General features: G+C 46.9%; 2 protein-coding genes across 14 annotated transcripts in view; both read left to right on the top strand.

Moving 5' to 3' along the window:
- LOC309351883 (uncharacterized protein) overlaps positions 1-23,743 on the top strand; it is a 140,825-nt gene that overhangs the window by 30,545 nt on the left and 86,537 nt on the right. The window contains exon 1 of one of the 2 annotated variants that reach the window (XM_081880035.1): positions 18,740-18,974. The exons of the other annotated variant lie outside the window; for it this stretch is intronic. The gene's annotated coding sequence lies outside the window, so the exon portion shown is untranslated. Of the gene's footprint in view, positions 1-18,739; positions 18,975-23,743 lie in introns of those variants that run through there. 2 annotated transcript variants of the gene reach the window in all.
- Positions 1-23,743, top strand: part of LOC309351806 (uncharacterized protein) — a 152,476-nt gene that overhangs the window by 121,631 nt on the left and 7,102 nt on the right. For 2 of the 12 annotated variants that reach the window (XM_081879793.1, XM_081879792.1), the window contains exon 1: positions 17,346-18,156. The exons of 9 other annotated variants lie outside the window; for them this stretch is intronic. The gene's annotated coding sequence lies outside the window, so the exon portion shown is untranslated. Of the gene's footprint in view, positions 1-15,993; positions 16,528-17,345; positions 18,157-23,743 lie in introns of those variants that run through there. One more of the 12 variants, XM_081879791.1, reaches the window with a different exon arrangement.

Raw genomic sequence — 23,743 nt, 5'->3', positions numbered from 1 at the left:
TGGGGAACCACCAAGACCAAAACATATATCCCGAGGATCCCCAATGAGTAATATCTCTGATAATTGTTCCACAAGGGGGGCAGTCAATCAATTGTATTAGAGAATCTTTCCGTTCACAGTCGCTGGTTCAGACGCTCCTCAAGCTTCAGGCGTGCGCAGGTCAGCCAGCTTCCAGGTTGTGGCTGCAGCAGGCCGGTCGTCAAATGTTGCCCGTGACCTAGCCCGTTCCCGGTAGGGCTAGATACAGGGGTTTTTGGAGAGAGTTAGTTTTAAAGGATTAGAGGGGTCACCTTTGCACGTCCAACTGCCTTCGGACTTCTTCAAACGAGAGTGATGAATCCAGGGGGTCACCTCAGCTACCTTCACCGCTGTTGGAGTAGAGAGCAAGACGGTGTAAGGTCCACGCCACTTAGGTGCAAGTGGATCACGTTTCCACTCTTTCACCCATACGCTATCGCCAGCCTGGAACTGATGAATCGGCTCGGCAATGCTGCACGGCGTGCGCTCGAGGGCCCACCTGTTAAGAGAAACAAAAACACGGGAGAGAGATTGCACTTGTCCCTGTGTCACATGATCTCCTATTTGTTTAAGGTCAGCTGGAATATCCTGAACAAAGGAGGGCGGTCTCCCATACAGGAGCTCAAAAGGTGACAACTTAAGTCTTTTTGTGGGTGCACACCGAACACGAAACAGTGTTATGGGTAACACATCTACCCATCCCAATCCCGTTTCCTGGGTTAATTTTGCCAATTGGGTTTTCAGAGTCCGATTCATTCTTTCAGTTTTCCCTGAACTCTGAGGCCTATATGCTGTATGCAGTCTCCATTTTACTTGTAGGACTCGACATACATCTTGTACTACTTGATCAATGAACGCTGGCCCATTATCACTTCCAATGCATCTAGGTAATCCAAACCTTGGGATCAATTCAGTGAGGAGTCTTTTAGTTACCTCTCGTGCCTTTTCAGTTCGGGTGGGAAAAGCTTCAACCCATCCGGTAAGAGTATCTACAAACACAAGGAGATACTTGAATCCCTTAGAAGGGACCAGCTCTGTGAAGTCCACAATTAGGCTTTCCATGGGGACGTATCCCACATGCTGAATTCCAGGAGGTTGTACCGGTCCCTGCCTGGGATTGTTTTTAGCACAAAGAACACATTTCTGTGAAATGCAAGTTGCTAATTGTGATAGATTAATAATATACAACTTCCGACTGAGACTCTCTCTAGTTGCAGTACCGCCAAGGTGAGTAGATTCATGATAATTTCTTACAATTGTGCCTGCTAGATGATGAGGTACATAAATCCTATTGTCCGGCAGGATCATCCAACCGTCCTTCACAACTGCTCCTTCCTGTTCAGCCCACTTCCTCTCTTCTGGGGTATAGTGAGGTTTAACATCTTCTGGAACTACCTCTGGTATGAGGGCTGCTATAAATCCTCCCACAGGCTTTTGGGCTGCCTCTCGGGCTGCTTTGTCAGCAGCATGATTTCCTCTGGTTATTGGATCCCTTCCTCGTCCATGACCTTTGCAGTGCATTACAGCAATCTGTTCTGGAGCCCATACTGCTTCTAACAGGATTTCTACTTCAGGTCCATATTTCAAAGCCTTCCCGTGGGCTCCGATTAGACCTCTTTCTTTCCATAGAGCTCCATGTGCATGCAGGGTTAAGAAGGCATATTTTGAATCAGTATAGATGTTTGCCTTACATCCGGCTGCCAATTGCAGAGCTCTAGTTAAACCTATAAGTTCAGCCTTTTGTGCTGAGGTGCCAGCAGGCAAAGCCTCAGCTTCCACAACTTCCTCATTGGTGACCACAGCATATCCTGCTCGTCTGGCACCTTCATGCAGGTAACTGCTACCATCCGTATAATATACAACATCTGGATTTTTCAATGGCTCATCTTTCAGATCAGGTCTACTGGAATAAACTTCATCCATTACTTGGAGACAATCATGTGATTCCTCATCATCTACCTCTGATAGGGGCAGCAAAGTCGCTGGATTGAGCATATTCACTACTCGTAGATGAATCCTGGGATTTTCACACAATAGGCCTTGGTATCTAGCCATCCTTGGGTTCGTTAGCCAATAACTACCCTTATATTCCATGAGTGTCAGAACAGCATGAGGTACATTCACATACATCGTCTGGCCAAAGGTAAATTTATCAGCTTCTTTGACAAGGCTCGCAGTGGCCGCTACTGCCCTTAGGCATGGAGGCCATCCTTTTGCTACTGAGTCCAATTGTTTAGACAAATAAGCTACTGGACGGTTCCAACTTCCTAATCTCTGGGTCAGGACTGCCGCTGCAATCCCATTCTGTTCATGTACATACAGCTGAAAGGGTTTTTCCGAATTAGGCAATCCAAGGGCTGGTGCCTCCATAAGTCGTTGTTTGATAACTAAAAAGGCTTGTTTCTGCTCAGGTCCCCATACGAATGGGTCCTTTTCTGCACCTCGAGTGCTTTCATGTAAGGGCTTGGCCAGACTACTGAAATCAGGTATCCATAGTCTACAAAACCCTGCTGTTCCCAGGAATCCCCTAAGTTGTTTTCTTGTGGTAGGTTCCTTGATAAGGCAAATAGCTTCTTTCCTCTCTGGTCTCAATGCTCGTTGTTGGTGTGAGATGTCAAAGCCCAAATATTTGACCTTTTCTAAACATAACTGTGCCTTTTTCTGGGAAACTCGGTAGCCAGCTTCCCAGAGCAAGTGGAGCAGTTCCTCTGTCCCTTCTTTACAGGTATCAAAATCCTTTGCAGCTAGTATAAGATCATCCACATATTGCAGAACCACCTTTTCTCCCGGTATTGAGGGGTAACTTGTTAGATCCCTCGCCAAGGCAGTGCCAAATAAAGTTGGGGAATTTTTGAATCCTTGGGGCAATCTTGTCCAGGTTAGCTGGCCTTTTGTTCCTGTCAAAGGGTCTTCCCACTGGAAGGCAAATATAGGTTGGCTCTGTGGTGCCAGCCGGCAACAGAAGAATGCATCTTTCAAGTCCAATACAGTAAAAAATGTTGCTTCTGGTGGGATCAAACTCAGCAAGGTATATGGGTTTGGTACATTTGGGTGCAAGGTCTCGATAGCCTGGTTTACGAGCCTCAAGTCCTGCACTGGCCTGTATTCATCTGTCCCAGGTTTTCGAACAGGCAAAAGGGGTGTGTTCCATTCTGATTGGCAAGGCTTAAGCAGACCATATTTTAATAGGCGGTCCAAATGTTTCTGGATGCCCTCCGCTGCTCGCCGGGGTAAGGGATATTGCTTTACAGATACAGGGGTAGCCATAGGTTTTAGGGTTACTACAATTGGAGCTATATTCTTAGCCATTCCTGGTGGGCTATTTTCGGCCCATACTCCTGGTGGCACCTGTAGAGTTCGGAGGAGCTTGTTTAATTCTGTATCCAATGTGGGTTGGACTTGCAAGGCTGACATTAGGCGCCATGATTGTTCCTTAGGTACTGAGAGGGTAATTATTCCTGCTGCTTTTGATGGCAGTTTCATTTCTGGACCTCGAGGAGTGAAAGTGATTTGGGCCTGCAATTTGGACAGCATATCTCTGCCTAAGAGAGGTATTGGACACTCAGGTATATACAAAAACTGATGGGTTAAACGATGTCCCCCAATCTGGCATTCCAAAGGTTGGAGGAAAGACCTCTTAGCTGACTGTCCAGTGGCACTTTTAATGATTACACTTTTGGATGCCTTTTTCTGCAATAGTTCTGGGAGTACTGAGTATTCAGCCCCAGTATCAATCATAAAATCTATTAAATGGCTTCCTAATTGAATCGTGACCGTGGGCTCCTGGAAGCCTAACTTTATGGAGTCCGGTCGTTCCTAGTCTTGAGTAAAATCCTCTTCTGCCAGTCCAATGAAATTGTCTCTACTCCGTCCCTGTCCTGGTCTCTGATATCTTCCATCTCGGATCATTCCCCGTCCCCGTCCCTGGTTTCTTGGGCCGGAGCCTGGGCCTGGGCCTGGGCCTGGGCGTACTTCTTCCAACCTCAGGGGTTCAGGACACTCCCGCTTCCAGTGACCCTCCTTCTTGCAATTTGCACATTGATTCCTTCCCAGTGGTGGATTCCTTCCTCGCCCTCGCCCTCCATTTAAGGGGCGGTGGTCTTGCTTCACTGCTGTGGCTAGCATTACCATCTTTTCCTTCTGCCACTTCTTCTTCTCTTGCTTCTCAGCCTCATCCCTATTCCGATAAACTCGGCGTGCAATGGCCATAATTTGGCTCATCAGCATCCCTTCCCATCCTTCTGATTTCTGAATTTTCTTACGAATGTCAGAAGCGCACTGGGCCACAAATGTAGCAGTAATCATTCTACTGTTTTCAGGGGCTTCAGGGTCAAAAGGAGTCCATATACGATAGGCTTCTTGCAGCCTCTCTAAAAAGTCTCCCGGACTCTCATTTGGTTTTTGTTCTACTTCTGAGACTTTAGACATATTAGTGGGCTTCTGGCATGCCCTGCGGATACCTTGCACAAGTGTCTGGCGGTAGGTGGTGAGTCTGGCCAGGTGAATTGCATTGTTTGGATCCCAATTAGGATCTTCCAAGGGAAAGTTATCTTGGAGATGACGGTCAATATTATAAATATTTCCCACTCTGGCCTGCTCACGCAAATATATCTGTGCCTTTTCAATTATGTCTCTCCTTTCCTCAGTGGTGAACAGAGTATTCAGGAGCTGGCGGCAATCTGTCCAAGTAGGACTATGAGTATTTACTATTGAAGTCACCAAGTCCATCATAGCCTGAGGTTTTTCTGCAAAAGATGGGGTGTGTGTTTTCCAATTCATCAGATCTGTAGTTGTGAATGGAATATATTGCAGGGTCGAAGTTCGAGGTGGCCGTGGTCCGGGTTGCCCATTAACCAGCGCAGGCTCCTCAAGTGCATCAAATACTCTTCTAAGAGGGGCTACTACGTGATCTTTCTCTTCATTTTGCTCTAGGGGCCTCAAATCATAGGGGATGGTATCTGTCGCAAGGCGTTCTTTTAGCAGCTTTATACGCCTGGCTGTATTGCTTGCTGACCGAGCAAGGTCTCCCTGTAACTTCTGTAATATTTCTCTGGGACTTGGATGTACAGGGGTTTGGGGTGGGCAATCAGTTGTTCCACTAAAGGAGACTGTAGATGGAGGTCTATTAGGAGTCACAGGTGGAATAACCACTTCTGCTTGGGCTTTATTATAGGACTCCAATGCCTCCTGAAGATATTTATCATAATCTATCAAGGAATCAAACTCTGTGACTCCACTCCCATTATTCATTCCAGTTTCTTGCCTTGGGGTTACAACTGGTGGAGTGTTTGGATTAAGCTCCCTTCGATGTGGAGCATAGGGTGGAGGTGGAAGCACCTCTTCCTCTGGCCCCTCAAAAATGGGTTTGAGTTTATTTGGCAAGATTCCTTTCCTAGCTTCGGCTTTTACAGCCAATAATTTGCATCGTTTGACTTTGCATTCCCTTATCCATGGAGGATTTTTATTTAATGTGCTCAGCCAGGAATCTATATATGGAAATTGTTCTGGGCACCCTCCAGTTTCTTTGGCGATATCAGTCCAAAGTTTGCTCACTAAATTTATATCAAAGGTTCCCTGGGATGGCCATCCAGTAATTTGTTTTGGCCATTCTAGTTCACATAACGTTCTCAAGCGCTCTGGCGTCATTTTGACTCCATATGCCCCTGAGAAGGCTTTCTTAAAATTATTTAACATACACTCAAGAGGTGTATTTTCCCCCTTTGAACCCCCAACTCCCATTGTATGGCCCTGTGAAGTATCCACTCAATCACTCACAGACGCGCTTTGTGGGTTTCCTTGCCTAGATGGAGTCGCCTCACTAGGAACCGAAGTACTGCCCACTCCACACTCAGGTCAGCTACAGATTGCTCTGTACTTTCTCACACATACAATGCGCTGGATACTTCACCACACTCTACCTCCCAATTTTTCCCTTTCCCTACACCAGATCACCATCTGATGTACCCAACCACCTAGCGTACTCAGTTTCCCCTTACTGAGACGCAGAAGTTTGATCAAGACTTCTCTTCCTCCTAATTAATTGGAGGGCCAAAAATCCCTTTGTGCACTTACCCTTGGTTGGTTCCCTGTTTCCCCCGGTCCGTCGCCGCCAGTGAGCAGGGTATCAGACAGACGAGTCTTCTGCGTTCCCCCTGGAAAAATTTACCAGTGCGCGCTTTGGGTAAGCAGTTGTCCTCTCTCTTGTACCCTGCCCAGTAGGGCGAAGGGGCTGCGTTCCAGCAGACCACTTATCCTGTAGCAACGGTACTCGCGATGTGTTAAAAATAGATCAGCCAGACAGCAATGGAGAATAAGAAGGTGAGGTTTATTGCCAGGCAATAAGGTACCCAGTTGGAATATTTTCCAAAGAACTGGGAACCCCGATTGACAGAATTCCAGAGGTCTTTATACCTGAGCAGAACACAGCAAATCATTGATCATGAGACAATCAGGAAGGATTCATAATATTGTCAGCGAGAATCAGCCAATCAGCAAGCGGTTGTCACGCTACTTGACCCCCGGTCAAACCTTGGTCGGCACCGGATTCTACTTCTGCTTTCCGATGCTTGTAGTGACGCTCTGTCTAACCTTTCCCCCAGTAATGACAGGACAGGGAGCTTGGACATTTTGTGGTTTTGCTCTTCCTGTTCTGTGGATTAATTTAGCCTGTATCTGAGGGGATTTTGTACCAGAATCTCTGATTCATGTCTTTCCCCCTTGTCCGGCGTGCACAGATATTTAGGGGAAAGGTCAGCTCCTAATTTCTTGCCGTTTCAAGCAGTTTGCAGCACAGCTTCCCTTTTGATTCAAAATGAATTTTAAAGTACTGTAATCCTTGATTTGTATAAGCATGTGTGGATATATATTGAATATATTGAATATATTGGTTTCTGATAACTGATTATGTGGATAGCATAGGGGTAGCCCTTCTCCCTTGCCTCATTCCCCCCTTTTCAAGCTCAGAGAGAAGATTCATCTGACTCCTGAGCTTGAACACCACTCAAGACATCAGAATAAACCGTTGCTTCCTGCAATGGGGCTTGTTCCTGCACCGGAACCGGTTCCCTATGCATTCGCTCGTAACCATCGTCTTCCTCTGGCTCATCTGGCGCTGGTGGCAAAGCTCGATATATTGCCAGAATCTGAGGGTCAGTGAGATGTTTAACATTGCGGGCTATCATTCCTCTAAGCAAAGACAGACAACAAGGGATTACAGAAAGAAACAACAGGAAAACAATTCCTCCTATAGCTAAGGCGGTCAGAAGGCCATGCACCCACCCCTCTCCTGGGATCCATGACCACATCTTTCCCCAGGGATTCTGAGTGGGTGTGTTGTCAACTACCAGGGATTGAAGTTTTTCTAATTCATCCTCGATTGTCTTGTTAAGGTCGTGGAACTTAACCTGGCATTGACCTTTTGGGACAATTTTACAAAACCCGCCTGAACGTGCAAGGAGGTAGTCTAAAACCAATCTATGGGTCATCGTCAGTTGGTTCAAATCCTCAACCTCTGACTGCAAAGAGCGCAAGACATGGGTGGTGGCATTGATAGATTTTTCCAGCCTGCATGTAAGAGCAAACAGTGCTTTCTTATTTTGCTCGGAAACTACTCCTGGGTAAATTCCATTGAGAGGAATCCTATAAATCCACCCCCAACGCTCCCTACAGAACTTGTCAGATAAATTTCATCTTCACAGTGTTCGCCTAGGGCCGCCCTTTTCCATCTGCTTGCAAGACGAGGTACCATGTGGTTGACCTCCACTGCAACCGGAAAGGTGAATGCCCCTACACCGACACACTGGAAATTTCCTGGGTGGAAATTTGTCGCCAATCCATCATATAGAAACCAGAGGTTAGGATCTTTAATCATCCAACCAGAACAAATGGACCCTTGTCCGGTGAAATTAACTGAATACTGAGGAAAGTATGGGTATAAATCTGATGAGGTCGTATTGCCCTGGTAGGAGGCATTGTGGGATCCCCAAAGCCAAAATTTATCCGAGCATTGGGTATAATTTCCCAGCCATCCTTTGTCAATGTGGTACTTAACTTGGGGCCAATACTTCCATTTGGAATTCCATACTCCAGTGGCATGACAACAAAAACATAGACCTTTTGTGGTTCTGGTATATCTGATATATCGGTAGGGGATGTCATTCATTTCAGTAGGTGGGGCTGCAAAGAGACCACTCTGATTGTAAAGTAGGCCTGCCAAAACAACATCAGGATCCTTGATTAATCCTGGTATAAGGGACATGTCTGCTACCTTCCTTGGGTGTTCATAATATAGGGTAGCATTCTCCCCATATATCTGGAACATGTGTTCAGCATGGTTTATAAAGACATTACCTACTACCATTGGGCCTCTCTGGAGCCACAAGCACATCAATATCAACAGAAGCTTCATTTTCATTTTCCCCATGTATGCCTTCAAGGTTGAACCTTATCAGTTCTGGCTCTAGGTCGATGTTAATACTGTGATCCTTCTTGTATAAACATAATACAATGATCAGGACCAGAAGGAGCGAAATTGCAACAATTAAATAAGGTAGCAGGTACCAGAACATACCCTTCAGTGAGATATAGCCTCCCGCTCGGCCGCACCCAGTGGACTTATTGGTGGTCCCCAGGTTCTGATCGAACTGGTGAGGTCAACTCACACTGTATACTCTTGCAACTGCTACCTTGAAGGGACCTGTGGGTGGTGGAGGAAATACAACTACAGTGACCAGTATAGCACTGGGAAATGCTCTTTGGGGAGGTGGGTAGGAGAAGCTTCGTATGGCTCTCCTTGGTTCCCCTGGCATGTACTCTTTCCTTGTATGTGACCTATTGTCTTGGACCTGCTTGTGCCCAATCTGGTATGTAGAGTTCCCAAAGAAAGAAAGGAATGTAACAACTGTATGCAGTTACCCAATCCACCCACTTGTCACGAATGTCCCCCTTTTTGTCCACCCTTGTTATTGTAATTTGCACTAAGGGTTTATGAGCAAAATCTGGCTGGAATTTAGGATTGACCGAAATTTTAACTGGTAGGGGTCCTCCCATACGCTGGTGCAGCTCCAAAATCTTCCGGTGTGCGTAGACTCACTGGCTTCCAGGTGCAGTGAGAGCAGACCTGTAGTCCCGTTGCCCGTGCTCCTGCCCGCTTCCGGAGGGGCTAGGTGCAAGGTTTCCTGGTGAGCTTCAGCTTCAGAGGGTCAGACGGGTTCAGCTCACAGTTCCAATGACCCTCAGACTGCTTCAGACGAGAATGATGAATCCACGGGGTTACTTCCGCTACTTTTACTGCAGTAGGTGTGGCCAGCAGAACCGTGTAGGGACCTCTCCAGCGAGCCGTCAGTGGTTCGTCTTTCCAATCTCGTACCCACACTCGGTCTCCTGGCCGAAAAGGATGAACTGGGTCGGATAAGCAGATGGGAATGCGCTGGAGACACCACCTGTTTAAATCAAGAAAAACACGAGAAAGAGCCTGGATTTGTTCTGCTGTTATCTGCCCCCCCACCTGAGTCAAGTCTGCTGTTTTCCCCCTGGCTATTGGAGGTGGTCTCCCATACAAAAGTTCAAACGGAGAAAGTTTCAGTCTCTTTGTTGGTGAACATCTGATCCTAAACAAAGCTATAGGCAACATGTCTATCCATTTACAATGAGTTTCCTGGCACAATTTCGCTAATTGTGCTTTCAGAGTCCGATTCATCCTTTCTGTTTTTCCTGAACTTTGAGGTCTATATGCCGCATGCAGTTTCCATTGTATTTGCAATGCCAAAAAGTGTTGGGGAATTCTTGAATCCTTGAGGCAACCTTGTCCACGTTAACTGAGTCTTTGTCCCCTTGTAAGGATCCTCCCATTGAAATGCAAATATTGGCTGACTCTGGGAGGCAACACGGCAACAGAAAAATGCATCTTTTAAGTCCAATACTGTAAACACAGTTGCCTCTGAGGGAATCAATCCTAGGAGGTTGTAAGGATTGGGCAGACATGGATGCAGAGTCTGTATTAAATTATTAATCCTTTTCAGATCTTGGACTGGGCGAAACTGATCTGAATTCGGCTTGCGCACTGGAAAAAGTGGAGAATTCCAGCTGGACTGGCACTTTACCAAAAGCCCATATTGCAAAAACTTATCTATATGCAACTGCATTCCCTCTGCTGCTTGTCTTGGGATTGGATATTGTCGAGTTGCTATCGGCTTTGCCCCTGGTTTTAAATTTATTATGAATGGGGCTATATTCTTTGCCATGCCTGGTGGGTTGTCCTCTGCCCATACTCCAGGTGGGGCTCTCAGATTTTTGGGAATCCGGGAAATTTCTTTTTGAGAGTCTTTACTTGACAAGGCCACCATCATTTCCCATGCCTGTTCCCTAGGCACCTCTACTGTGACTATCCCAGATGCAGCCTGGGGTAATTTCATTTCTGCCCCTTTTGGTGTGAATGTAATCTGTGCCTGGACCTTTGATAGAAAGTCACGTCCCAGCAAGGGAATTGGGCATTCAGGCACATACAGGAATTGATGTGTAAGTGTTTTCCCTCCTATCTGGCATTCTTGAGGTTGCAGAAACGGTTTTAGGACCCTGTTGCCTGTGGCTCCCACAATTGTCACTGCTTGGTTGCTTTTTGCTTTTAATGGCTTCGTGAGCACCGAAAATTGCGCTCCAGTGTCTATCATGAAATTTACTAAACGGCTCCCCAGTTTAACCGAGACCATGGGCTCCTGGGAGCCTAAAGAAAGAGTTGAGCCTGGTCTCTCCTATGCATTCTCATTCTCATATTCCTCCAATTGCGCTAATCCAACAAAATCTCTGCTACTTCCTCTGTTTCTCACATATCTTCCTGCTTGCATCCTTCCTCTCTGCGATCCCCATTCACGTCCACGTTCCCTCTGATCCCTGAATCCACCTTCTCCCTCTGCTTCCCTTGCATCAGGGCACTCTTGCTTCCAATGACCTTCCTTCCTGCAAATTGCACATTGATTCCTTCCCAATGGCAGTCCTCTTCCCCTTCCACTTCTACCTCCACGTGCCCTACTTGAACCTCTCCCTTGGGCACCTGCATCAAATGCCGATCCGTGGCTGATGGCTGCAGCCAAAAACACTGCCTTTTGCTTCATTTCCCGAACTCTGTCCTTCTTAACCTCATTCTCTCTGTTCAAGAAAACCTTTTGAGCGATTGCTAGGAGCTGATCCATTTGCAATGTTTCAAAAGCGTCTAACTTTTGTAATTTCCTCTTAATGTCCGTAGCACTCTGAGCCACAAATGCCGCATTTACCATTTGCTTACTTTCTGGGGCTTCTGGATCAAAGGCCTGAATCTGTAATTGCATCCATTAATTTCCATTATTTTGAACTGTCATGGCTTCCTGGGGTTCTTAATGAATTAGTTTGTTCCCCCCATGCTCCAGACATTTGAAATGTACTGGTTCCTCCTTCCGCTCCCTCTGTCTGTGTCTGCCGGACTGACATGTCCTGGTTGAATTTTTCCTCGGGAGGGGAGGGTAACATGCCTTGATCTAAGGCAGCCGCTTGATTTGGCTGGGAAGGCAAATCTGGAAGGCTAGGCACATCCAGCGTTGCTTGAAAAGGTGGGGCTGCCTGAGAAGCTTGTTGTGAGTTATTTACCACCAGCTGAGATGGGCTGGGCACAGGTATCTGTTGGGCTTGTCCTGCCATTGCATTTTGACTTGGCAACACTTGCCCTGAAGGCGGCTGCATTGCTTGATTTGTGCTGCTATAATTGTATGGCGGTGGAGGGATTCCCTCCTCCTCTGGCGGAGCAACATAAATTTTCCTGTCAGCTGCAGAAGAATTTGTGGTTTTCCTGGCTTCCTGTCTTACAGCAAAAATCTCACAGCTGCTATTATTCCCCTTTATCCTGAGCCAGTCCGGATTTTTTAAACAAATAGTAGTCCATTTTGAAATATAATAAAACTGCTCCTTAAGCAAATCCGGTTTCTGCATTATTGAGTCCATAACCGCTTGACATAGCTCAATCCTGAAGGTACCTCCCCGTGGCCAATTTTTGACCTGTTGGGGCCAAATCTGCTGGCAATATTTCTTTAAAACCTCCTTACTTGGTTTGACCTCTCCCTGTTCTTCTGGAAAAACTCTTTTAAAATTCTCTAACATGCATTCTAGGGGTGTACAGGCTTGAACTGGTTTTGAACATTTCCCCCCCATAGTTGTTCTTTGCAAAAACTTTCCCTCTTCGCCAGGCAAGCTTTTAGCTAGGCAATTTCAAAAATAGGACAAGGAAACCCACAGCACACTTCCCCTTTTTTTTTTTCCTTGCTTTTCTGCACTCATTCAGAACCCTTTTCTCCCTTTTTTTTCTTTCAAACACTCTTCCTTTTATATATATCACAGTCCTTACTCATTCAACCACAAGTCCCGGGACACTCTTCCATTCGATCATACACATACACACCGCCCTTTTCGCCCCCCTTTGCCTGCGGCGAAACAACTTTGGCAGAGAAACCCACCCACACACACACACAGCTGTTTTGTTTCTTGTTTTTCCTAACCTTTTCCTGCAGAAACTCCCTTATTTCCTCCTTTTGGAGCTCACCCAGCTTCTCCTCCCTTTCCCTTCTGGGAATCCTTTTCCCTTTAACGGGAGGTTACTAGTGGGTCGCCCGAGTGTTGATCAAGCACTCATTTTTATCTCAACTCACCGTGAGTTCCTTCCGTGGCGCGCTTTTCCTGTTGGCTCACGTTCAGATTCTCCTTCCTCGGTCCTTGCCTCCGTCTTGCCGGGGATCCGGGCCGAGGCGATTGCCCCCCTCCTTCGGAAATGATGTCCGAGTGGCGCCTGGAGCTGGAACAAGGTCCCCGACACGCCCCCCCGCAAGAACCGAGCGAGGCTCTTTTGGGTTAAAAAAACCCTACTGGCCTGTCTGATCCGAGTCACAGCACCAAATGAAGCAAAGGTGTACTCGCATTGTGTTAAAAATAGATCAGCCAGACAGCAATGGAGAATAAGAAGGTGAGGTTTATTGCCAGGCAATAAGGTACCCAGTTGGAATATTTTCCAAAGAACTGGGAACCCCGATTGACAGAATTCCAGAGGTCTTTATACCTGAGCAGAACACAGCAAATCATTGATCATGAGACAATCAGGAAGGATTCATAATATTGTCAGCGAGAATCAGCCAATCAGCAAGCGGTTGTCACGCTACTTGACCCCCGGTCAAACCTTGGTCGGCACCGGATTCTACTTCTGCTTTCCGATGCTTGTAGTGACGCTCTGTCTAACCTTTCCCCCAGTAATGACAGGACAGGGAGCTTGGACATTTTGTGGTTTTGCTCTTCCTGTTCTGTGGATTAATTTAGCCTGTATCTGAGGGGATTTTGTACCAGAATCTCTGATTCATGTCTTTCCCCCTTGTCCGGCGTGCACAGATATTTAGGGGAAAGGTCAGCTCCTAATTTCTTGCCGTTTCAAGCAGTTTGCAGCACAGCTTCCCTTTTGATTCAAAATGAATTTTAAAGTACTGTAATCCTTGATTTGTATAAGCATGTGTGGATATATATTGAATATATTGAATATATTGGTTTCTGATAACTGATTATGTGGATAGCATAGGGGTAGCCCTTCTCCCTTGCCTCAATCCGAGTCACGGCACCATAAAATGTAGCACCCTGCTTGTGGTTAACGCTTAGCTGGAATGAAATATTCAACGCAGCAATAGAGAAATTAAAATAGTAATTTATTTGTCAGACAAATAAATAAGAGGCACAGTGGTACATGGTTACCAAGCTCTGGCCTGCCTCCTGCCATTCTGGCCAGCACTTATATTCCCTTAATCCAGCCCCCTTTGCTCCTCCTGTGGCTGCCTCTGTCCAATCAGCCTGGTTGAAATTCCTATTGGCTGTTTGCTAGAACCAATCACAAAAGATACACCCACAAAAGATACACCCACTTCCTTGCCCTTATAAGGGAGACAAAGAGCTATATATATGACATATAAGTAATAATATATCTTACATGGAATCTTAATTACCAGCTCACCTCTTGCCCTCCTTGCCCTATTGCCTTCTAAAACAAATGTTTAATCTTACATTTTTATGTTCAACAGATGTCAAGGATCTTGAGTTTCACATCAACATTGAAAGATTTCCTTCATTTAATGTTTCTAAACAAAATGCCTGACAACTATATATCAAGACTGCTTGGATGGCGTCTTCTGTCTGGCAGGGGGGGGGGCTGGTGGCTGACTTAATTTCAGGATAAATACAACTCTTACAACCATATGAAATAAGAATCTAGCATTCCTTAAATCCTTTGCATAATTACATTTAAGCCAATATATTTAAGCTAATATATTTCATACATTTATCATAGGTAGCCTCTTAAAAGAATAAAGCTTTTCAAAGTAAAAAGGAAGAAACTCAGTAAAACACAGCTTTTAAAAGAAGCCTCTTCAGTGTACACCTCCCCCTTTCCAGCCTCAAAATAAAATAGGAAGAAGCTGCTTCTTCTGCCAAGCCAGTTGCCTTTCCAACATTTAACACATTTTAACCTTTTTAACTCTCTCAGTTTAAGAAACAGCTTTAGAAGAGACTTTTCAAAAATGTTCTCTTTTTTTCTAGCTAAATGTTTTTCCCCATTTGCTCCTGGCCTTTGAACCTTAGAAAGAAGATCTGGCTCATTTTACTGGGAGGCACATTAGTATTATCTTACCCCATTCCTAATGGTGTTTTTTCAGCCTTGGGGCAGCATATGTAATTCTCCCTTTTTATGACTTTGAGAATTGTTTTTCTACTATAAATCAATGGGGCCCTCTTGTCTTAGGAGAATGGCCAAGGTTTTCTCTGCCTGGCATGAAACATTTGAAAATCCTTTTTAAGCTCATTTTTAAATACAAGCCTTGATTGAAATATATAGAAGCTTTGATAAAAATGCAGGCTTATGGTTAGGTGCCTCAACATGACCCGGAAACTGTCTGCAGACAAATGTTGGCTACCAATAAAGCGAGATGAGTGCTGCAACCCCAAAGTCGTCCGCAACTGGACCTAACAGTCAGGGGTCCCTTTACCCTTTACCTTTAAGCCCCATGTTATGCCCCCCCCCAACTACATCACTCATACATCACGGTTACATCATGAAAGGGGAGGTCTGGTGGCAGTAATCTGAGCATCCTGGACCCTGCCCCATGGTTCCCCCTGCCCTCCACCAAACACCCATCAAGTGAAACAAAACAGATACTTACTTTTCCCAGCCAAGTGAATCATACCCTTTTGTCTTCATCTGAGTTTGGTATTTCTGCAATGGCTACCTGTCTGGTACTCAGGTATCAGGATGCCAGGGATTATCACTCAGGCAGAGGGGCTGCTGAGCAGCTGAGCTCACATGTCTATGTGGATTTCTAAAGTTTTCCCAGTGAGTCAGTACATAGAGACATTTTTCAGTGAATTCTTACATTTGGTATCGTGCAGCAAAGGCCCTTTGAATAGAGAGGAAGAAACTGTGATGAAGTGTTTTGTGGGGACAAATCACACAAGTCACAAAAGTGATTATGCTGATTTGGGTAGTGGGCTGCATGTGCATGAGATCTGCTGGAGGGGCAACCCCCCCAACCTATACATCAATTTCTGCAACCACTGGTGGCCTCCCTGCCTCTTGTGGGAGGGAGTTCCACAGGTTTTACTCTGCCCTGCAAGAGGAAGCGCTTTCTCTTCCCTGCCCTCCGTCTTCCTTCCTTGCACAGGTGAGGTTTTAGGTACCGAATGTCTGAATGTTTCCATCCACCTACAACCTCTGTTATACAAGGGGACTGATCCATACATCTGAATGGGGTTTCTCTGCATGCATTTCCCCGCTCCTGGATCCAAGGGGCAAGCAGCGCATCCATGCAAAGGAAGAGCAGAGCTGCCGCCCTCCTGAGACCCTCCCCACCCTGACTTGCCCCCCCCTCGCCATGCAGCCCTGGGACCCCCGCTCTCCCCATGGGCCCTATCCTGGGAGAGAGGAGACTCACCGGATCCCAGCAGGCGCCCCCCCCCCGCAGCCTCTGCAGAGCCGAACCAACGGGACCCCCACACGCCCGACTTCTTGCAGGAAAGGGGGGGATTGGGCTTTCGCTCTGGAGGACCCTGTCCCCCCCCCGTCTTACTTTCCTGTCTAGGAATCCAGCTCGTTTCCGTTTAACCCTTGGCAAGCCGAGCGCACCCAACTCACGCCTCTCCCTCTCCCAAGAGCCGGAGCATCGCGCACCAATGGCATCCCGAGAAGGCGGAGGAGGAGAGGCTTATGGATTACTTCCGGCAGCGGATACATTCAGTTTTGGACAGCAGCTGAACGGCCCCCTAACAGGTGGTCCCTGAACACGGATCCTAAGAAATCTTCACTGGCTCCCGGTCCGTTTCCGAGCACCATTCAAAGTGCTGGCGCTGACCTTGAAAGCCCCAAATGGTCTCAGCCCAGTAGAAGGGAAGGAGCGTCTCCACGTCCATCGCTCAGCCTGGACACTGAGGTCCAGCTCCGAGGGCCTTCTTGTAGCAAGTATTTTTAAGGTACCAGGGACGCAGAATTGACAGACGCAGCAGTGGAGAAAAAGAAAGTGATATTTATTGCTGAGCAATAATTGACCCGGTGGAATCCTTTCCAGAGACTGGGCCCCCCAGCTCTAGCACCCTGAGGCTTTATATCTGAGTACTTACATCATAGATCATGACATAATCGAATACAATCGCACACGGCAGCAAAAATAAAACCAATGAGCGAATTCAAGCCTTGCCCCCTGATCATGTAAAGAGTTCCCTCCCAACTTCTGCTTTCTTCAGTCTGAACATTAGTCCGACCTTTCCCCTAATAAAGAGGAGAAAGGAGCTGTATTCAGCCGTTAAGCTCTCCTGCGCAACATCTGCCAAACAGGGACATTTTGCGGTTAGCATCTTCCTGTTTTTAGCTGCTCAGGACCCTGTCTGGACAGGAGGAAAATGCCAGCACAGCAGATTTATTGCTTCCCCCCCTTATGTTAGCGAGACATTGAAAAGAACAAGGGGAGAGAACTGGGACAGAGTTCATTTTGGATTTTTCAAATCTAAGCATTTTGCCCTAAGCTTTGCAGAAGCCTTCATGATTCAAACATGGATAAAAAGCATTATAAGGATATATGGTTATATATGGCTAACTAATTATATGGAAAGCATAAGGGTATAATTCCTCCAGGTGGTCCTGCTTCATTCTGGCAGGTGCCTCATTGCGAGAAGTGAGGTTACAGAGAGCCTTCTGGGTTGTCGTGACTGCCCTGTGGAACGCTCTCCCACCAGATCAGGCCTCCATTGACGCCTGAAAGCAGCTCCCTATCGGGAAGCTTTTAATGATTTATGTTGGGTCATCTTTTCTTTTATTCTTTTGGAAGCCGCCCAGAGTGGCTGGAGCAATCCAGTTGGGTGGGTGGGGTACAAAAAAAGTTGTTGTTGTTGTTGGACACCCAGCTTTTGACAGCTAGCTAGGCAGGGATTAAGGGCTGCTTCGTTCTGTGCTTTTGGACTCCTATGTGGGCTTATGGTTCTGGTGCTTGTGGATCTTATGGGATTTAATGTCTTGCCATTATAAATGCACGGGGATGAGCGCATTTACACCGACACATTTCCGCAAAAAGACCAAAACTCCGGCATGTAGCCGCAGGTGACACAATAGGAGCCTTTCTGCAAATGGCCTTTGCAACACAACTCACTGGGTGGTAACAAAGTACACACATTTGCCTCTTTACAGCGTAGCCCCGTTTCTTCAATGAATCCACCCATTTCTGGATGAAATGTAACTTCTGCCAGGAAAACCTGAGCTGAAATAGTAAGGCGAGCAAAACAGCAGCCCTGTCTGACCCCCGTCACGTGGCAGGAGATTCTTCCTGAGCCCCCCCCCCCCTCCGTGAGACGGGTATAACACCATGGATGATTCATATGATCCATTGGTGATCCCCACAATCCAAGCAGACTGGGCCAAAGAGCAGATCTCTAGGCCTGAATGAAAGGGGTCTGCGGTGATGGATTCTGGAGTCAAGAAATCCGCCCTTTCCAGTGATCTCTCCGGCTGGCCAGGAAAAGGCAGGGAGCAGGAATCCTCAGGGATCCCGACGGACAGACAGACTTGTCATGTTGCCAAAACAGGAACTCGGAGTCTGATCTGATTTCCATGTACAACTCACTTTGTGGGGCAACCGGGGGTGTTTTTGGGGTGCTCTCTCTGTGACGGGGGAGCTACTATCTGAGGGTGCACAAATTGCAACGCTTTACTTCTGGGCTGCTTCACTCCTTGCATGTGGGGGGGGGGGGCTCTGCCTGCAAACAGATCAACAGCTGCCTTGCTTTCTTCCGGGCCGCATTGTGTTACCTCTGACGGAGACACAAGGAAGGAATTGTGGGGGGGGGGTGCAGACGCCCAAGCCCCATTTTCCCCGTAACACAGGAGTCACAGAGCCCAACCCGCTGCTCAATGTGCACCAATTCCAAAAAGATGGAATGGATCTATGATCATGGCGTGGGGGGCGGGGGGAGGGAAGGATTTTGCAATGTAAACATTGTAGGGGGGGGCCCACTTTGCAGCTGGATTGCCAGGATCAGCCCCTCCCGCGCTCTCCTCATCCCCTGAATGAAGAAGGGAGGGGAAAAACCTTCGTCTCCTCCCCCCCCCATCCCTCCCTTCCCGGTACATCCTCCTCTCACCCCGCCCCCACAACCCCAAATCCCTCCACCATGCGCTGCACCTCTTCCTCCTCCTCCTCCTCCTCCTCCTCCTCGTCATCCGGCTTCTGTTTCCGCAATGAGCGGAGAGAGCCCCCCTCCCAAACTGCCTGCTTCGCCCGCAAGTGGAGCTTCTGCGCCGGATTGCTGCTCTGCCCCGTAGCTCTAGGGCAGCGCGCTTTGGAAAGGACAGGCGGGGCGGCAGGGGAGGGGACCCTCGCCCGGTGGATGTGGCAGGAAAGGAAAGGAGAATCGGGAGCGAGGACAAAGAGGTAAAGGGGTCGCGGGGGGCGGAGAGGCAGGGGGTAAGGACCCAGAGACCCCGCCAGCTCCGCCAAGCGCCTTTCGTGGAGCCTGGATCCCGGCACGTGTGCTGTGAAGGGGGCTTTCCTTCGCCCCTTAGGCGCCTTGGCAGCGGCGGACATGGGACGCCTACGCAGGGGGTCCCACGAGGGCCCCCTTGCCCCGTTTTCCCCGCGAAGGCATCCCTGGGGCCCTGTGGGTTTCGCCCGGATAAAGGTGGGTTAACTGGCGTGAGGGACGCCTAGATAGAGACCCCCTGTCCCTCCTCTGCTAGTCTTGGGTGGCCCCCCAGGATGGAAAGATGGGGGTGAGGGCTGAGCCGCGCCAAGGGAGGCCTCTGGGTGCAGGGGAGACTCTGGGACAGAGGGAGGGAGTCGAGGAAGTGGGGAGGGGGAGCATCCCTGGGACAGGAAAGGGCAGCAATGGGGGGGGGGGGAGATAGGAAATCAGTCTTTGGGGAGACTTCTCCATGGTGGCGCCCGCTGGGATTCTCTGGAGGGGCCGCCTTGACTTCTCCTTCCCACCCAGGAATCGGCCACCCCTGCAACCAGAGGGATCCCTGGAAAGTGGGGAGTCCAGTCCCCCCTTCCTTCCTGCAACCTCCATCCTCTTCCCACCCCATAAGCTCCTGCCCTGTCCAGACGCAGTGGTTCTGCCAAGTCCAACCATTGGTCCCCCTGGAGAGGAGAGGAAAGAGGAAGAGGAAGGGGGGAGGGGAGAGGCCTTCTCAGAAGCGGCTCTTTGTTTCTGCAGTCCCACCCAGGAAGCAGCCAGAAACCTTTTCCTCTCTCTCAGGCTTCCATCTTTAAGTTTCTCTTCCACTGCCTGGTTCCAGTACAAAGAAAAGACAGTAAAACATCAGACATTAAAAACCTCCCGATAGAGGGTTGCCTTCAGCTGTCTTCTAAATGTCAGAATGTTGCCCATTTCCTCGCCCTCTGCCTGCTTCCCTGTAACTTCGCTTCTCCCGGGGGGAATCAGCAGAAGACCTTCGAAGGAGCACCTCCCTGTCCAGACTGAGCGATGTCGGTGGAGATGCTCCTTCAGGTCTACAGGGCTGAGGCTGTTCAGGGCTTTAGGTTGCAGATCTTGCTGCTCCATAACAATCTCATTCAGCAAATAAATTTATTACTGAAGGCAAAGAAGCATAACAGGATCCAAAAAAATAGCAAAAACTTAACTTACGTAAAATCCTAACTTAGCATACCAAAACAGCACTCAAGTAAGAATCACACAAGCGGAGTAGAGAAATAGCAGACTAGGAAGTGGGATCAGATGCCTTTCGGCCTTGTAATTTATATTCTATTAAATGTCAGAGTAACCTTGGGACTGGATAGCAAGCCTGGCTCACTCCAGTTTAAACCAGCTTCATCTGGTTCCATGAAACAAGAAAGGTTCTTCATAACCTCATCGCAACTGATCCCACCACCAGCTCTCAGCAGAAAGGAAACTGCCGAGTTTCAGGAAGCCAGCATTAGATCAATACTTTGCTTTGCCTGGAAAATGCAGCCATGCCACTTAAAGGTCAGCACCAACAGTTTGACATGTGCTTGAAAATCTGCTGGGAGCCAAGTAAGATCCTTTAGGAGCAGTGATATGTGGTCTCGGCAGCTGCTCCCATTCAGTTGCAGTTTTGGGTCACCTTCAAAGGTAGTCCCATGGAGACCACATAGCAGTAGTCCAAGCCGGAAATAACCAGAACATGCACCACTCTGGTGAGGCAGTCTGCGGGGAAGGAGGGTCTCAACCTGCGTTCCAGATGGAGCTGCTAGACAGCTGCCCTGGACACAGAATTGAGATGCACCTCCATGGTCAGCTGTGAGTCCAAAATGACCCCTAGGCTGCACACCTGGTTATTTAGGTGTACTGTTCCCCAGGGACAGTACTTCTGTCTTGTTAGGATTCAACCTCAATCTGTTAGCCGCCACCCATCCTCAAACCACCTCCAGGCACCAACACAGGGCATTCACCGCCTTCACTGGTTCCAATTTAAAAGAGAGGAAGAGCTGGGCATCATCCACATACTGGTGATCACCCAGCCCCCAAACCCTGATGATCTCTCCCAGCAGCTTCATATAGATATTAAAAAGCATGGGGGAGAGGACGGAGCCCTGAGGCACCCCACAAGTGAGAGCCCAGGGGTCAGAACAGTCATCCCCCAACACCACTTTCTGGACATGGCCCAGGAGGAAGGAGGGGAACCGCTGCATAGCAGGGTCCCCAGCTCCCCTAGAGGGTTCAGTAGGACACCATGGCCAAAGGTCTCCAAAGCCACTGAGAGATCTAGCAGAACCAGGAAACAGCTTTCCCTTCAGACTCTAGCGCATTGGAGATCATCAACCAGAGCAATGAGGGCAGTTTCTGTCACATGCTGAGGCCTGAATCCCAGTTGGAAGGATCATGGTGGCAGAAGCTTTCCTGGTCCTGCACCCCCAAAAGCTCCAGGCACAAGTCTTTCATTAGCTTTGAAGGGGCCATCCGATACTTGGTGGTCTTTTCTTCAAAAGACAAATATTTTGAATACTTTTACAGTGACATATGATGTAAATAGCACATCCACATTGGAGAGATTTTGATACACAGGTCTGACCTCATCTCTCCGCCTGAAACTGCTGTGTTAGCAGCACTGGCTGGGCCGTGGGTTTGGGGGTCCTGGGCTGCCTAGACAACAAGACCCCTTTCTCAGCCTGGCCTTTATGGTCCCAAGGAAAGCAGAACAGTAGGTCTGGCACCAGCTTGGCTGCAGGAGTGGCTGGAAGGAGGTGGGCAGGACCCCATCCAACCCTCTTAGAGACTCCACTCTGGATTAGTGTAGCCTTTTCTTTTCCTGAAGATAACTCACCAGGCAGTGAAGGTTTAGTTTTGCTTCTCTCTCTCTCTCTTTTTTTTAATCATTTTATTTCATCAAACATTAAAACAAAAAAAAAAAAACATACATAATACATACGCACAGAAAAGACATACATAAAGACAAATAATAACAAGAGAAAACAAAAAAAGAGAGAAAGAAATCTCCTAACATAAGATACAAATTAGCTTACATTTACTAAATAACACACAACACCAATTGACTTCCCTTCATCTTGGTTTCAGAATATATTATATGATTTTTTATCTGCAGTTTCTTTTCCTCAGAAAACTCTTTACATCACAAGTGTTACGTCGTACCTACTGTGATTTTTAGATTTTTTACCTCTGTTTCCATATATGTCATAAATTTATTCCAATCTTTGTTAAACTCTATGTCTTTTTGATTTCTTATCTTCTGTGTCATTTTTGCCAATTCTAAATAATCAAATAATTTATATTGCCACTCGTTTATAGTTGGGATTTTTGATGTCTTCCAATTCTGCGCTATTAGAGTTCTGGCAGCCACTGTCGCGCACTGAAAGAGTGTTTGATCTTCCTTTTTGATTTCCTCTCCAATTATTCCAAGCAGAAAGGCTTCGGGGTTTTTTATAAAGGTATATTTGAAGATTTTTTTTAGTTCATTGTAAATAGATTCCCAGAATTTTTTGATAGACTCACACAACCACCACATATGATAAAAATCGCCCTCCTTGATCTTGCATTTCCAGCCTAATTTATCACCAGTTTTATATATTTTTTCCAATTTTACAGGCGTTACGTACCACCTGTACATCATTTTATACATATTTTCCCTGAGTGTTGTGCATGCCGAGAATCTCATACCTTTATTCCATAATGCCTTCCATTTGTCAAGCTCTATGTTGTGTCCGAAGTCCATTGCCCATCTCACCATTGCCTCCTTTACTTCTTCATCCTTGGTGTCCCATTCAAGTAACAGGCTATACATTTTCGATAGGAGTTTTGTTTTGTTTTCTAGTATTTCAGTCTGGAATCTAGATTTTTTTCTCACTTATCCCATTCTTTTTATCTTCAGTCCACATAGAATTAATTTGGTGAAATTGGATCCATCCTGTCAATTTGTTCTTTATTTCTTCATAAGGTCTAATCCTCCAACCGGTCTCTGTTTTTACTAGCAAGTCTTCATAGGTCCATCTTTCTCCTTCGATGTTTGTTTTTTTTATTGTCAGGATATCAATTAGCGATAGCCACCAAGGGGTCTTCTGTTCCAATAGTTTTTTCTTTCCCACACTTCCAGGAGTGGTCCTCTAAGAATGTGATTAGAAAAACCTTTATGAACCTTTCCCTTGTTGCGCCATAGGTAAGCGTGCCAACCAAATCTTAAATCGAATCCTTCTAGATCTAACAGGTCTTTATTTTTAATAACAATCCAATCTTTAACCCAACAAAGACACGAGGCTTCGTAATATAACCTTAAATTTGGAACTGCAAATCCTCCCCTATCTCTTTGATCTGTGAGTAATTTAAATCTGATTCTGGGCCTTTTCCCTTGCCAGATAAATTTAGAGAGTGTTTTCTGCCAATCTTTGAATACTGCGGTTCCCCTGATTATCGGTATGTTTTGAAATAGAAATAACAGTTTCGGTAATAAACTCATTTTAATCGCCGCCATTCTGCCCGACCAAGAAAGTTTTATTCTATTCCAAGTATCTAAGTCCTTCCTTATTTCTTTCCATGTGGTTATATAATTGTCTTCCATCAAATTTATATTCTTCATTGTTAACCAGATTCCAAGGTATTTTACTTTTTTCGTTACTTTAATACCAGTTTGAGATTCCAAATGGTTTTTTACCTCCTCTTTCACATTTTTAGTCATCATTTTAGTTTTTGTTCTATTTAATTTAAAACC

This window comes from Podarcis erhardii, assembly GCF_964252035.2.
Source record: "Podarcis erhardii genome assembly, chromosome: 10".
Classification (NCBI taxonomy): Eukaryota; Metazoa; Chordata; class Lepidosauria; order Squamata; family Lacertidae; genus Podarcis; species Podarcis erhardii.
This window is presented reverse-complemented; position numbering and strand designations above follow the sequence as displayed.